The 14464-nt window shown below is 43.7% G+C and overlaps 1 protein-coding gene across 1 annotated transcript in view; it reads right to left on the reverse strand.

Annotated features, from left to right (window-relative positions):
* Positions 1–14464, reverse strand: part of DSTYK (dual serine/threonine and tyrosine protein kinase) — a 327446-nt gene that overhangs the window by 149671 nt on the left and 163311 nt on the right. The gene's annotated exons all lie outside the window — the stretch shown is intronic.

The raw sequence follows: 14464 nt of genomic DNA on the forward strand, positions 1-14464 counted from the left end.
AAATAGCATCCTGTTTTCTTCAAAGCTTTACCTCTGTGTGTCATCCACTGACCTATTTTAAATGACTCACTGAAGCAAACCAGAAACCCATAATGCTCTCCCATTAAGGTGCCATTGTCACACTGTATTTTGACCCAAACATCAGACGAAGCAGGTAATGTAGTGATGTGTAACAATCTCATTTGAAACTTCCCACATCATTGAGAGAGGCTGGGAGGAATGTGATTGAATGAATAGGAGTCAAGCTGCAAAGGTAATGCTATATGTAGGTAACAAGTTACTTTTGATCCGCTTTCCCTCTTTGTCTCCTTTTTCTGCTCATTTTTCCCTCTCTTCTGCTCGATTTTCTGCTCCTTCCACCCTCTCGCCTGCTCATTTTTCTGCTCCTTTCTCTCTCTTCTGCTCATTATTCTGCTCCTTTTTCCCCTTCTATTCTGCTCCTTTTTCTGCTTGTTTCCCCTATCTTTCTGTCGTTTTTCTGCTCCTTTTCCTTCCTTCCCGCTATTTCCATCCTCATGACATCATGCCATTTTCTGCCTCCCACCACCCAACGCCCCACCCTCCCCCCAGGACCCTCTTAATGGAGGCCACAGCGCGACCCTGTTGAGCAGGTCCTTGTGCCAGCTCCCCCGTGACCGTCTCCTGTCCAACTTGCCTGCAGGTGGCTGTCTTGGTTTGTGCCACTCTTCTGCTCATTTTTCCCCTCTCTTCTCAATTTTCTGCTCCTGTTCCCTTTCTTCTGCTTGTTTTTTCTGCTTCTTCTCTGTTCCTGCCCTTTCCCTCCTCCCACCACCCAGCGCCGCACCCTTTCCCCCAGGACTTACTTAATGGAGGCTGCAGCACCAACACGCAGCAGGCGCGCTGCTGGCACACCAAAAGCAAGCCCGTCTGCACCTGTCTATGCCTGCACCGCACCTAACACTAGGACACCTGGCCCTTCTGCCATCCACTGCTGCACTGCCAAGGAGGTGGCAGGTCCGCTGGCCAGCACGGGACCCCACTCCACTTCCACCCACCACAAACAACCCGGAACCACTCCAATGCATCCTGCTAAATGCTTGATCCCTCTGCAAGCACAGCATGGAAAACTGTGATACCATCGCCACCCTCTCCCCTGACATTGTCTTCATCACCGAAACGTGGCTCAACCCCTCTTCGAATCCACTGCGAATCCCGACAACTACAAGATGATACACCAAAACGCACCCAACAAACTCTGCGGGGGCATCGCCATCATCTTCAAAGAAACCATCACAGCACGTCACAAGGAACCCCTCCGACAGAGTTGCCCATGAAGGAGCCCTCGGCCACTACTGCCTGTGCATCAAAGAAGCCAAGAAAGCAGCCATCACAGTCCCCATTGACATGGCTTGCCAACCACACAAAGGAGCTCTTCAAAATAGTCAAGGAATTCTCCAACCCGAAAGCCACAGAGAACACCATCCACCCCTCCCAAGAACTTTTGACTCCCTCTTGGAATACTCCCACACCAAGATCGCCTCCATCCTCAACAATTTCGACCCCCCCCAACCCACGTCTCTCAACCAACCAATCATTCAATCAATCAATCAATCAATGCCCACCAGCCGAATTATCACAACCTGGTCTCCGCTCACCACTGAGACTACCACATCCATCATGTATTTTATGCACTCCGGTGCAACCACCTACCTCTGCCCTCACTGACTCTTCAGCCTCGGAACCATCCAAATCAGCAACAAGCTCACCAGCATCATCAACACCTCCATCTCCATCCTTCCTGGACAGATGGAAACATGCAGAGGTCAGGCACTTCCTAAAGAAACCCTCGGCTGACCCCAGCAATCTAAAAAATTATCAGCAATTTCCCTGCGCCCCTACCCAGTGAAAGTACTCAGTAAGCACCTGGAACAAATAAAACCACCTACTTGATGCCTCACAATCAGGTTTCTGCACCAACCACAGCACTTTGACCGTGCTGATGGCTGCCAAAGATTACATCAGTCCTCTACTTGACCACAGAGAAACTGTGGCACTGATCCTTGTCAACCTCTCTGCTGCATTCAACACTGTCTCCCATCAAACCCTCACCGACAGACTGTACAACATCGGCATACAGCAAACAGCAGAACACCTTCAAGTGGATCGGCACTTTCCTTAAAGGGCATACACAGAGCATCTGGGTGCCTCCCTTCACCTCCGAACCCAAGGATATCATAAGCTGCGTACCCCAGGGATCTTCCCTCAGCCTCCCCCTGCTCAACACTTATATGATTCCCACCCCCCCCACCCTCGCAGACATCGTCAGATTTCACAAACTCAACATAATCTCCTATACGGACACTCAACTAATCCTATCACTGACCGAGGACCCCTCCAACGTCAAAACCAACTTCCGTGACCAACGTAGCCAACTGAATGGTAGACGACTGCCTCAAACTCCACTCCAACAAGACAGACGTACTGATCTTCAGGAAGAGCACCTCCACTTGGGACCAGCGCTGGTGGCCAGCAGAACTCAGACCAACACTCATACCCAAAGACCATGCACACAACCTAAGCATCACCCTCGACAATAAACGGACCATGAAACAAGTTAACGCAGTTGTCTCCTCCTGCTTCCAAACCCTTTGCATGCTCCGCAGAAACTTCTGATGGATCCTAGTCAACACCAGAAAAACCATTATCCAGGCCCTCGTCACCAGCTGCCTCGACTACAGCAACACTCTCTCTGCGGGCATCTCCTCCCAGCTCCTCATAAGGCTCCAGGCCATACAGAATGCAGCAGCCAGACTCATCCTGGTCCTCCACAAATGGACCCACATAACTCCCCCCACCACAGAAACCTCCACTGGCTTCCCATCCAGAAGATATGCCAGTTCAAGATCCTCACGCATGTCTACAAAGCTCTACATAAGGACCATCCTAAATCAACCATTGACTGAACTTCCATCTACCTTCAAGACACCTGCACTCCTCTTTTCTTTCCCTCATGAACACACCCCAGCATCTATTGTAGCCTCAGCGGAGGCCGCTCCTTCTCCTACATTGCTGCAAAGACCTGGAAGGACCCTCCCTGGCAGATTTCAGAAAAACACAAGGCCTGGCTGTTCAATGGAGACCTGGCACTCTTAGCATCCAGATACCCCTAGGGGTTAATGTGCTGCACTTTACAAACACTGATTGATTGATTGGTGGAGCTGGCTGCACTCAGGAGTGGAGTATCTACAACATGCGCACAGTGAACTGTGAGTAATTTGTCTCCGATTACTGTTTCAGGACGATTAATGAGAATCATGTGCAGAAAAAAACATCCTCACCAAGCACAGAAACTGCAGTCCAGCAGTTCACCCTACCAGCCACCAAATGGCAGTACTCAGGCGGACTAATCAGCAGCCCTTTGCTATCAAAGACCTCATGGAAGAGTGTCTGGATCTCTACTCACCAGCCATGTGAATACAGGCAATAAAATTCCACTAGCCTCACACTTCATCTTGTGCCATGCTAACCCAAGACATTTGAAACGGATCCCACAGGCCCCAGTGATCAGGCAGATAACACATAGCCCTATCACAATTTATTTGCTACACAGGTACAAGGCATATCAGTGCCAGGTGGCGGACAGCAGAACTTTACACGAGAGGGGACAGTAGGCAGTGCTATCAATGACAGAGAAAAAGGTTTGGTCACACAACAAATGATCAAAACACTGATGCCAACACTGCTTTATGTGACTTATCCAGGGCAGGACAGTAGTTCACTCCCTACTATAAAGGCATGCTTGGTGTGCCCCTCTAGTTCATGGAACAGGTTCTGTACATCACATTGTTGGGGTCAGACCTAGGCCTCTCAACATGCAAAATTTGCATGACATCAGTACCAAAATAAAAGTCAGGTTAACTGTTCTATATGCAGTTTGGCACATTCCACTTATTTTCAGGCGCTGCTTGTGATTCTGATGCATCAGCATGTGAACCCTATTCATCTTTTGACTTTATGGTGGTGTGGAATACTTATTCGTCCAGCAGCAGGATGATGTCTTGCAATAGCAATCTAAACTTCTTTGCCTACACATTTTGGTTGAGAAGATACTGGACTTTTATTCGTCTTGATAGGTCATTCTTTAGGTTGAATTAGACCTGAACAGGAGTGTCCTCTTGGCATAATCTACTATTTCTATTGCTGATTTCTGTAAAAGATTTTGTAAGTCTAAGACAAGCAATAAATGGTCTGGTATGATGCAGTTTTTATTCTTGGTTTAATTCTCGAGTTATCCAAAAATGTAAGGAGTAACCATGCTTTATGGTCTGCAACCACTCTGCTCTCTCTGTTGTATCTGTTCACAGGTGCAGATGCCTTGTCAGTGGGATGGGACATAAGTGGTAGAAGAGTACTCACCATGTAGTCAGGAATTTGGCACCAAGTCTACTTGGCGGTAATAATTTCTGAGACTTTCCATAAATAGGCAAATACTGTTCTGCAGGTCTTTGATGGTTAAGCACTCTGAGTGATGGGATGGTGCCTCTGCAAATAGGATTTCTTTGGGAAGGCACACTTTGACGTAATCGTATTGTTTGATAGTGTTCTAAAGCATCACTCATGTGTGACAGAAGAGGTGGGTACCATTAAAGGCATATTACTGTCCTGGACCTGCAGTTGTGGCCTGAAACTAGAGACCCTAAGCCAAGAAAAGCTTACTAAAACCAGTCCTGTGGTCAATTGCTTTCTGACTAACAGGAAAATATAGTGAAGCTCTACAAACAAAAAGTGCTTACCTTTGGTGATAAAGGTTCTTTTGGATACATAATATCCACAGATTCCTCATCTTGGAACTATCCTTTCAGGAAACAGAATGATCCAGAAATGTTTCACCCGCAGCAGCTCTTCATTTGCTTGGTGTTGCCATGCAGCTTTAGCCACAATTCCATCTGACAGACATGATGACACAGGAGTATCTTTGGCACCAATCAGCACTCGGGCATTGGTTCACAATATATTTCTCCACCCTCAACAGAGGAAGCAAGACAGCATGAGTAACTGGCACAAATAAAACAGGCTTACAAACCTTGCATCTTAGGCACAGCACTTACACATTAAGAGAGGGAGGGTGCTGAGGAATACACAGGAAGATTATATATCCATCAAAAATAATACTGAAGGTAAGTTTTTCTTTTCATGGATACACCATCCTGTAGCTGCCTCACTTTAACAATGAGCCATAAAGCAATACCTGTCTAGGATGCAGGATGGAATAATGCAGATATAATCAACACAACCCTGGCTAAGTATGCATTACTGTTTGCGTGGACTATGAAGCAGTAATGTTTTGAAAAAGTGGAGAAGTGTGGCATAATGGTTAGAGCGGCAGACCCAGATGCAGAGATCTGGCCCGGGACCAGGGTTCAATTCCTGCCTTGGCAGGTCTTGGGCTCCCTTGGACCAGATAATTCTCGCCTCGGTGCCTAATCTAATTAATGGGTCCCACTCTGTAACTCTGGGCAATAGCCTGCTTAATCTCCACAACAGCCCTGACAGTGCATGGATGACTGGCTTCACCTGGGGGTTGGCCAAGAGTGGGCGTCTCACAGGGAAAAGCCAGGAGGGGTTCCACAGCGGTATGCATACAGCGCCTTGAGACCCTAACGGGTGAGTAGTGCGCTATACAAGTGCAAAGTTTAAAAAGTATGCAAGGATGACCACTTGGCTGCCCATCCAATTACAACAGAATGCCACCAGTGAGTGAAGTGGAAGCAGCCATGGCCATAATGGAGTGGGCACAAATGAAGGAGGGCCAAATGAGCAAGGAATGCCCCTTTGGGTGAAGTAGCCAGGTCAACTGCATTTTAGAAGTAAAGAGGCAAATCTGCATTTTAAAAGTAAAGAGGCACTCCTGCATCACTGCAGGGGAGTGAGGCAACTGCTCAAATACCTGGGACATAGAAAAAGCCCCAAAAGGGTATGAAGTCACACTACAATAATCTTAGCCGACTTTAAAAGCTTGAAGGTGAAACTGAAGGTAGCGCTACGGATGTTGTTGTGAACTGTGCTAACCAATATGAGAATGTCACCTTGGAAGGCATCGATTTATCATGTACAGTGGGTGGAGACCCTAGACAAAGTTGTGAGGTGCTGGGTTCAGTAACACAATCTCACCAGAATCGCACAAACAAATTCACTCTTGGGAGAGGCCAAGAATGTATTGCAAGAGTCCAGCTAGAAGGCCTCCACCTACACCAGGGTGACCTATGGAGTCAGAAAACCCCGTTTCAAAATTTTCAGTGCCAGGATTTTCACAGAATAAAGTCTGGTGTTTGGAAAGGTATCAAAACTCCGAATGTCCCAGTGACCCAGACCATTTCCTCAAGACAATGACATTTTAAGTTTTCTGCAAGAAGAGCATTTAGAAGATCCGTCCCCATCAGAACTACCCGATAGTAAAAAGGTTCTCTGAGGCATCTACCTGTAGGCCTTGGCCCAAAAAACCTTGACCTCTTGCTCTCGGATGGCCTTCGGATGCATCAACTAGCAGGAGTCACAGGTTGTGGTGTTCCAGTCTTCTGGTCAGAGCCAAAACACCACAAATTAATGTCATGTGGATTCTAAAAGGGCATTTTCTGGCCGCATCGGGTACATGGCTTAAACTCTGAAATCTTCAGAGGAGACATTTGACCAAGTCACAGTAAAAAGCTGGAGAACTTTGCCATAAGGCAGCACGAGATTCAGACCCACACTGATGAGGTGTCAAAAATAGGAACAGATGCTAGTGTGCCAGCTGACTGCTAATATACTACAATATCATCACATCCAGCAGGCAGAGTCACTGGTGAATCAGAATGGCACCATCTTGCAAGAGTGGTAACCTATTACAGGGGAAGGTATACCTACCAGTCTGCTGCCTGGAGAGATATTCTTAAGGTGATATACCTACAGGAAGATGTAGCCTTAAGAATTAGGGTGTACGCTACTATATTGCCTGTATACACAATGGATTGTGGATTTATGTGCTACACAGGCAGATATCTTAATTTCTCTTCAATATCTTCCTACTCTTGTTGGCTATTTCTGCCCAGTGCAGAAAGGCTTCAGGAATTCTCCAGGAAAGAGAAGATTCCAATTCCACATTCTTACCCAAAGAAAGGTTGGCTTCTCCAATGCTGTGGTAGATCTTAGGAGTCCAGTTCTCCAAGGGCTCAAATCTTTCAGGGACTGTGATGCACATTTCTGTTATGTACTCAAAGGGGACCAGTTCATAGCCCTCTTCCACGCAGTGGGAACAGTTACAGTCTGGTTCCGCAGGTGCTCATTTCTGTTAGATCCTATGGTTTATATGTAATGTAGAATTGTATTTGGCAACTTGCAGCAACTATAGCAGCAATAGCTAAAAAATGCTGTTTCTCAGAGATGATGCCTTAGCCAAAGGGTTGTCATCTTCCTTTTCCTGAAGAGACCTATATAGATGTCCGGCTTTTAATGTGTGTGTGTATATATATGTATCTGGGTGCGTGCGTGTTAGTTGGTTCAAACAAACATACAGTCAACATGTGACAGGAAAGGTACCTAGTTTGCAAAGTAATAATGCATGCTGATGTAGTGTTCTTTAAACAAGCAAGTCTCCAGCTCGTTCACAGTTTGGAGCAGCGCTAGGCCAGTCTCCATGAATACATGGCTGTGGTTCCAGATTCTAGGTCCATGGATAGAATTGGCCTGGTACCTATTTACCTTTTTTACATTTCTTAGTCTGCAGTCTGATGGCTCTAAGGCGTGCCTAGAACTACCAGAGATGGTGAGCTTGTCTGCAAGATGAGGGGGTGTGCTAGTCACGATTGCTTTGTAAATGGTAGTGAAGATGGTGGGAGCCAACAATGACAAACAATTCAGTTTCATCAGAATGATGGTGATGTGAGCATATTTCTTAAGGCCCTGGATGCGATATGCTGTGGCATGTAGAAATCTCTAAAAGGATGCCAGTGCGAAGTCAGCAGACCATGGAGCAGGGGGTTCTCACAATCTAGATGTGATGTGTATGAGGGTTTGAACAGCAGTTCCAGCGAAGGACACTACTGTGAATCCCTATCACAAATCCAGGGCGGGACAGTTGTCTTATTGAAGGCAGCAGAGAGATGATGGTATTAGTGTAGTACATTCTTTGGCTGATGTGAAGAGCTGGCTCCATGTTGTACAGTGGGACTTAAGTATCATGAGGTCATCAGGAGTGCTGGTTTTTGTCCATTTTCCTTCCTTTACTGGGGTGGATAGTTTATTATAAGCAAGATCTTTGAAGTATAAGGGTGATGCAGGCTTTGGCTTGCAATTTTAATTGGGGTGTGGACGTTCATTTGGTTACTGTGTTCACATAGCTTTACTTTGTTGAAGTTCTGACATCATGTGATGGTGTGGTCCACTTGGGTAGTTCTCAGGGCACAAGCTTGATAATATTGGCAAACTTGCTACTGGTCCTCCGGCAAAACATACTTCTCTTTAAGTGTGTTTAGGTCACATTATCAGTTTTAACCTCCTGTTTTATGTGCAACACATAATGAAGTCAATTCTTAAATGTTAGTGGTACTTGTGTGAATGCTAGGGGCCTTACACTCTCTACACAGCCAGCTTTTTGTCTTCAAGTCTCTTGACAATGCTTTTAAACAATGGCACAGGTCAGCTAATTCCTCAAAAGACAGTTTGGTATATTGGGGTAAATATGATTTTTTCACCCCTCACATTTGCAGTTCTTTTCTTCAACCATCGCAACAGGGTGTGAAACAATTTTCAGGGTTGTACCAGCTTCCTTCTGAACTTGAGACAAGTTCCTAAGATTTTTTTCAATTCAAGAAAACGTTTTCAGAGTGGGTTCAGAACAGTTTCAACTCAAAGGGCGAATACTGCTTTTGTCTGTGGAGATTAAAGAATTTTGGCTTTAAGACAGCTGGAGCATATGTGGCATATTAAACTAGTTACTTCCCAGTAATGGCTTTGTGGCTTGATATTCTTCTAGATTCACATGCTGTACATTATTCCGTCATCTAGTGGTTGGGTCTAAAAGAGTTTAAACTAAAAGTGTTTTGGACTGGATGTCAATGAAGGTAGAGCAATATGAGCACTTACAACATAAACCGTAAGCCCAGAATGCCCTAAAATGAGCCCTCACTTTTAGATTATTTTTTGCAGTCCCACACAGACTCACCCACCCACTCACTCACAGACTATTGCACTCACAACCACCCACTCTCAGACCCACTGACACACACACCCAGGGACCCACGCAGGCACTCACCCACTCAAGCACCCACACAGGCACTCAACCACTCTCAGATTCTCACACCCACTCACTGACCAATGCACACACACACACACACACACACACACACACACACACACACACACACACAGACACATACCCAATCACACAGCACTTACAGACCAACTTAGGCACTCACACACCCACTCACAGGCCCACTGAGACTCTCACACCCACTCACTGACCAATGCACACTCATACACCCACTCACAGACCAGTATAGACACACACACACACACACCCATACAGACACACACACACCCACTCACTGTTTCACTGACACGCTCACTCAGAGACCCACTCAGTCACACACACCCTTATAGACCTGCTCCGACACACACACAGTCAGTGAGAGAGACATATAAACACTTACATACCTATTGACAGACCCACTCGGACATTCACACAGCCACTTACAGACCCACTTGGACACTAACACACTCTCTTAAAGACCCACTCAGGCACACCGACACACTCACAGATTCACACAGACAAACCTACAGAGACATTTACACACCCACTTACAAACGCAGCCCCACTGCAGCTGCTGGTCCTCCTGCATGATGGTGATCACCTGACCCATCCTGTCCTAAGATTGTTGGCTCTCAGACACTCACAGTCCCATACTGCCGGTGACACAGCCACTGATGCACTTGCAATTACATGCCAAATGACACATCCTTAAGTGTTGATGGTGTGTATTAAATAACTGCTTTTGGTTTGTGAGTCCGTGATGGATCCCCGAATCCGAAAGAAATTTTTAAAAAAGGAAGTGAAAAATAAAGAAACTTGTCTTTGGTGAAAGGATTGGCTCTGAAAAGAGCTGCTGTGTTTATGACGTTTAGATAATAACTACACATACAACAGGATGCAGTCGTTAAAGTTCTGGAGGAACACTCTGTTGCCTTCCTCTGTCCTTGAACTCCATCATTTCCATATATATACAATTTATATAAAAATGTAGATTCTTGTGGTATAAAGAGCCCATGCTGTGGTCTCTGAGGAATGCGGAAACAGCTGTATTCACGTAACCTGGATTTTTCTATCTGTGGACAGAATTAAGTAGACCACTTCTATCTTTGGCAAATGTTAGAAAACACCAAGGCAGTGTGTGGAAAAAGGGCCATCAATTTACCCAAACTATCCTTCATAAGGATTTCCAGTCCAACACCAGTAGTTGTGCCAAGGTCATTACCACCACAGTGCACAATCATCAGGTCAGATGTTGGCAATCCATAATGGTTTCAATCAAAGGCAGCAACTGATGCCACTTTAACCCTCTCTGGTCAACCTAAGCAATATCTAAATTAGGCAAACCCAGGTCCCTGTCAATGCCACTCTTCCTAGCACTTTCTCTGGTCCAAAACACAAACCTGTGGCCACAATCCATGCTCTGAGCATTTTGGGGCAAAGTTAGCACAGCATACAAGAGAAGGCTGCAGCTGAATGAGACCGATTTAATTTGAAAGGCATATAAAGTGGATAGCATCTAAAATGTAAAAGGTATTTTTGATTGGATGGTATAAATGTGCTGGTGGCTAAAACTAGGTAGATACATTAAGGTAAAAGTAAGTACATGTGTGATTGGTTTTGGAGAAATAAGGAAAAGGTAATGGTGTTTGGTACATTGTTATAATTCAACACAGCCAACCATTAAGTTTTGAAGCTAGTATGCTACTCTCAGAGTGTACTGAAGCTTGCACATAGTACTAGCAAAGAATGTTTCAAACGTGGGGTCACTGTGGCTACTGGTCTACAAGAGGATGGGAGAAGGGAACAAAAAAAAGATTATACTTAATATGAAAGGAGAGTCATATTAAAAGGAATTCTCTATATGGAGAGTCTGGCTTCAAATTTAGCAGTTTATAGAAAGTGGATTATAAATGACTGTTTATTAGTAGATTATGAAATGGATTTATAGACTTGTGTGGGTCTGCCATGATTTTTCGGGGGCCGCACTGAGTGCTGCAGTAGATCCACCCAAAACCCCTACCAAATTGGGCTTCTTTACAGAGATCTTAGAAAGGGTTAAAAAAGACTGACCATTCAGAAGTGGTATAACAAAAGTCAAATTTTAATGGAAGGTTCTGATTTGTTTTCCACATGAGTATCAGTAAAAGCAAAGTTGAAAAGCTTGCCAATAATTGTTCCTTTGTGTGAGAGTGGTATATCATTCTTGGCCTTCAGCGTTCACATTTTCAGTAAGAAGAGATTCTAACCGATACTGACAAAAAATATTACAGATCAGCAAACATTTAACAGATAAGTGAATTAGGGTGTATTTTCAAAGGAAATGTATTTGAAAAAGTATGTGTACACATAAGTTGGAGGGAAGTGTGTAAGATGTATACAAGAGTAAAACAGAAAATTAAAGGGAGGGTATAAGATGATATGAATGAACACAAACATGCATTCACCCACCAATGCAGCCACTGACATACCTATTTAGATACCCACTGAGCCACTCAATGAGCTACAGGCAGAGAGACTTCAATATCCATTCAGACGGCTACAGAGTACTTATGTGTTGCATGATCACATCTAGATGCACAGACAGTTAAATCCTAGAAAAGCCACTAACCAATTCATACAGACAACTGCATATGTACTGAGAGGTATATAGTTAGTAAGACAGTGATGTATTCACTGATCTAGTCTGTTACATAACTACCCACACACCCACAGAAGCACTGAAACACTCTCACAGATGTATACTCAACAAACACACATACTCACCAATGCACGCTGCAACTCATATAAATTTATACATGCATCCTGAGGGACTTGGTGATACAGTGTAGTGGTTATCCTCGGTCATAGACACTGAGTTACACTTCCAGAAAACTACTTACATACTCACCACTGATATAGCCAGACAGTAACTAAGCGGCTGAGAAACACAGCAATGAAGCCATTCACATACACATTAACTGACGTATACATCATCTTACAGTTATACATACTCCCATGCAGGTAGTGTCAGAGACATATGGAGCTATTCATGAAAAAAGGAGTTGAGTTACTAACACCTGTATATAACCATTTGCAGTAACGGACATATATTTAGTAAACCATAAATCCATGTATACAGCCAGTCACACAGCAACAAAGCCACTTACATATCCAGTAACACATATACAGGGCACTTCTGAAGCTATCAGAAAGAGGTAGTTGCAAACAGAGTTTAGATATCTCTACTGTAAGTAACTGAGCAAGTAAACAATGTAAATAGTCACTTGCATAGCTATTTACAGACTCTGATTTAATGAGAACAGCCACAACAACATAGTTGATTACATATTCAGTCAGACACTCAGGAAATAACTGATAAACTAACTGAATATAAACTAAAATACTTGGACACCTAGTTACTTAGATTTTAAACGGAAAATTGAAACTGCGTGTGTAGAGAGATATAGATGAACCACTTATTCTAGTAAAAGGTGTGCCTACCAAAAAATCTGGCAAGAGCTAGTGGATGTTAATAAAGCAAAAAAAGCTACATTATACCTGAAACAAAATAATATCTATTAGAAGCATGTAGATGTTGTTGGACATGGAAGTTGTATGGCGAATGAAATGTTACCATCAAGTGGGCAGATTGAAAAAGTGGATAGAACTAAATCAGAAGATATTTATGAACACAATAGTATTGATCCACTACATTTAAAAGAAGTTATTGGGAGTGCTATCGAGCGCTTTCAAATGAAGCAAGTGAAAGAAGCTCCAATGAGGTTGTGGGAGACAAGTTTACAGGCTCACAGTTTTCCACAACTGTTTCTAACTGGAGTATGTGGTCAGAACGATGACTGACCCGTGCAAATACCGGCAGCTGAGTACAGGTCAACCAGATTATATTCAAAGGACCCTGCATTTCGTCAATGTATCCCGTATATATTTCATATGTTATTTGAGAGTGATTTGTCTGGACTATCATATGCTGAAACCCACATACTGAAGACAAGAATTAGTCTACAAAATATCTCTGCAAATAATTTTGGTGAAAAAGTTAATGGAAATAATGAAAAATTTGAATAGAATTTGATTAATCTGATGGCATGTCAATGTGGGACCAATGAGTACTGGTATCGTTCGCATGGGAACTGAAATATATGTTGTGAAATTTAGGAACACCTACTTTGTTCGTGACACTCAGTGGTGCAAAGTATGTGTGGGATGACTTATCTGACTTTTTGAGAGAAGCAAACTCAAATATTAAGGACATCAATTGAAGACACCGTGAGAACTTTGCTCTTTGGATCCTGCTAAAGTGTGTAAATATTTTAACCACAGGTTACTAGCCATTCTATATTTCATATGCAACAAAACAAACTCTTCTATGGGAGAAGTTACAGATTTCTTTTGGCATAGTGAGCACCAAGCATGACGTGCTCCTCACATTCACATGCTGGTATGGATAAAAGATGCACCGAAATTTGGAGCCGACATGGATGACTCTGTGCTGTCTTTCATTGAACAGTATGTGACATGTGCCTTCCTGAAAGACATTGATGAAAAAATACGCTTTCACACAGATGTGGGAAGTACTGCCAGCAAAAACACAAGGATAAAGGAATCTTTACATAAAGTTTAATTTTGGATTTCCAAGACCATTATTTTCCGAAGGAAGAGTGAACAGTTTATCTGCAGTGAGAACACGTATTGGAAAATCACCGAAAAGCACATACAACCTCTGAAGAACAGAGGCCTGCCTCCAAATATATTAATGACTATAATCCTATGATTCTAAATATGTGGAATGTCAATATGGATATTCAATTTGTGGCAGACAACTCCATAGCTGTTGCTCATTATGTGACTTCCTACATAACAAAATCAGAGAAGACGGAGATGAAGGAGAAGTGGAAGGAGATTTCTGCTGGAAAGTCTCTAACCAAAACATTGTACAGCTTCAGTTTGAAGATGCTTTTACACAGAGAAATTGGTTCCCATGAGTGCTGTGACCAACTAAGCTCAGCTAGTGTATACTCAGTCAAGAGGAAGTCCAGGCCTTGCAAGCACACAAAATATAGTGTTGAAGTCTTTTCCAGAAATGTAGTACCTTGCAGAGTTTGACCTAGAAGGTACAGAAAACAAATATGTTGGAAAATTACTATCCAAGAAGGAGTCCACATCTTGAAAACGCGTCTTTATGAAAAACGTCAACACTACAGATATAGAAACAATGTA

Source organism: Pleurodeles waltl, chromosome 6 (assembly GCF_031143425.1).
Source record: "Pleurodeles waltl isolate 20211129_DDA chromosome 6, aPleWal1.hap1.20221129, whole genome shotgun sequence".
Taxonomy (NCBI): Eukaryota; Metazoa; Chordata; class Amphibia; order Caudata; family Salamandridae; genus Pleurodeles; species Pleurodeles waltl.